The sequence below is a fragment of the Sciurus carolinensis genome, chromosome 5 (genome assembly GCF_902686445.1).
Source record: "Sciurus carolinensis chromosome 5, mSciCar1.2, whole genome shotgun sequence".
Classification (NCBI taxonomy): Eukaryota; Metazoa; Chordata; class Mammalia; order Rodentia; family Sciuridae; genus Sciurus; species Sciurus carolinensis.
Window position 1 is genome coordinate 103,996,832 of NC_062217.1, and position 2,621 is coordinate 103,999,452.

A 2,621-nucleotide genomic window follows, 5' to 3' on the forward strand; every position below is an offset into this window, starting at 1 on the left:
AAGGTATTTAACCTAGAATATCAGTAAGACTAATAAACAGACTACATCTTAGTGTCTCTTACTGCGTCAATAGTCTTTTTTGGCCTAGTCCGCGAGGCCACTCGCCTGGCTGAAGGCCCGTGGGAGCGCGGTGGAGCCCTCGGCCCGTGGGGGCAGCCTCCTGGCATCTTCACCGGACCAAGGACGACCCGGCGGGGAGCCTCCGGGATGGCGCCTCCGCGGCCCCGCGAGTACAAAGCAGGCGACCTAGTCTTTGCCAAGATGAAGGGCTACCCGCACTGGCCGGCGCTGATTGATGAACTTCCAGAGGGAGCTGAGAAGCCTCCAGCAAACAAGTACCCTATCTTCTTTTTTGGCGCTCATGAAGCTGCATTTCTAGGTCCCAAAGACCTTTTTTCCGTATAAGGAATACAAAGACAAGTTTGTGAAGTCAAACAAACGGAAAGGATTTAATGAAAGAGTGTGGGAAATAGAAAATAACCCAGGAGTCAAATTTACTGGATACCAGGCAATTCAGGAACAGAGCTCTTCAGAAACTGAGGGAGAAGGTGGAAACACTGCAGATGCAAGCAGTGAGGAAGAAGGTGAGAGAGTCGAGGAAGATGGAAAGGCAAAAGAAAAAAATGAAAAAGGAGGTTCAAAACGGAAAAAAAGTCATATATATTAAAGAAATCCTCTAAACAATCCCGGAAATCTCCAGGAGATGAAGATGTTAAAGACCGAAAAGAAGAAGAAAACAAAAGCAGCTCTGAGGGTGGAGGTGCTGGCAGTGACACAAGAAACACAACCTCAGACTTGCAGAAAACCAGTGAAGGGACCTGAGTACCATAATGAACGCTGCATATTAAGGGAAACCACAAAAAGGTTAAATGTTTGGTTGTCTAATATTCTTGGATTTGATAGGAACCAACACGTAGTCCTTGTCATTGACAGAAACCCAGTTTGTATGTACATTATTCACATTACTCTCTGCTTTGTGGGAAAAGAGACATTTTTTTAAAAAGGCTATTTAATTTCATGTTACTTGGTTTCATGAAGTTGCCCTTAACCATTAAGAATTATCAAGATTTTTGCACAGACTTATACATGTCTAGGATTCTTTTACCAAGGCAGTTATTATGTTCATCATTTTCCTGCCTTTACCCCACCACCAGCAAACACTTGTTTACATATTAATTAGCATTATTTTAGATAACCACTCCATAATGCTTAAGGATAAGATTTCCTCTTTTTGACAGAACCCAGGAAGTAATTCCCAGATACGTAATGTTGGTATATCAAAGATGAAATTAAAATTGTACTTCTGTTCTGAGGCCCTGTGTAAAGTTTTAATCATATTGTATAATATCTATTCTGTATTAGAAATAGCTAGTTGACAGCTTATACTTCTCAAAACTCATGTTGTTATGTATTCAGATTGTTTCTATATGTGAAGTTAGTGAGTCTTTTTGTCTTAATCCAAAATAAAAACAATGATTTATTTTTCCCAATGTCAATACAATCTGAGCTAATCCCTGAAGGTGGATACTTTACATTTTAAGGCTGGAATCACCAGCAGCCCTGTGGGAAACCAGACAAAGCATTGACCTTTAAATAGAGATTTTAAAATGAACTGTTTTCTTTTGGAAATAGAATTAGAATAGTTAATATTCACCCATAAACCATTATTATATTTACATTATTGTTGCTATTGTGATAATAGAGAATTTTATTTATTTTTATGCCAGCTTATATTGTGAAAACACATTTAGTCAATTTCAGTTTTTTTAAATCAATTGTATTTTTATAAATTCAAAATGAAAGATACAATTCCATTTACAACAGCATCAAAAATAACAAAATATGTATAAATACATTTTAACAAAAGAAGCATAAATTTACACTGTAAAGCTACAAAAAGTCATTAAAAGAAATTAGAGATGTAAATAACTGGGAAAACATCCTATGTTCATAAGTAAGAAGCACTCAACTGTCAAGATGGAAATAGTTCCAAAAGTGATCTACAGATGCAAAGCAATCTTCATCAGAATCCCAACCGGCTTCCTCCTAGACTTTTATAAGGTGATTCTAAAACTCTTGTGAAACTGTCAGGACCCCAGAACAGCCAAAACAATCTTGAAAAGGAATAAACTTGTACACTTACACTTTCCAATTTCAAAACATATTACAAAGCAACGGCAATCAAGGCAGTGTGGTGCTGGCTAGGATAAGTGCATGGAAAGTCATGTGTTTACAGACAACTGATTTTTAGCAGAGGAACCACGAAGGCAATTCAACTGGGAAAGAACAGACTTTTCTCAACAATGAATACTGGAACAACTGGATAGCCACACAGAAAAGAATGAAAAAGAACCATTATCCCACATAAAAAAATTAACTCAAAATGAATACAAGTCCTACATGTGAATAAAAACTATAATATTCTTGCAAGAAGAAATATGGGTAAATCTTTATGATCTTGGACTTGGCAATGGATTTTTAGGTGAAAACAAAATCATGAACAACACAGGAGAGAAATGAGGTTTCATCAAAATTTTAAATTTAAAATGCTTCAAGGGACATATGAAGAAAGTGAAAGACAATCCACAGAAAAAATATTTGCCAATCATATATCTTCAAAA

At 36.9% G+C, this 2,621-nt stretch overlaps 1 pseudogene; it reads left to right on the plus strand.

Annotated features, from left to right (window-relative positions):
* The first annotated feature begins 207 nt into the window (after nucleotides 1-207).
* Nucleotides 208-822, plus strand: LOC124985855 (hepatoma-derived growth factor-related protein 3-like; annotated as a pseudogene).
* Nucleotides 823-2,621: the final 1,799 nt, after the last annotated feature.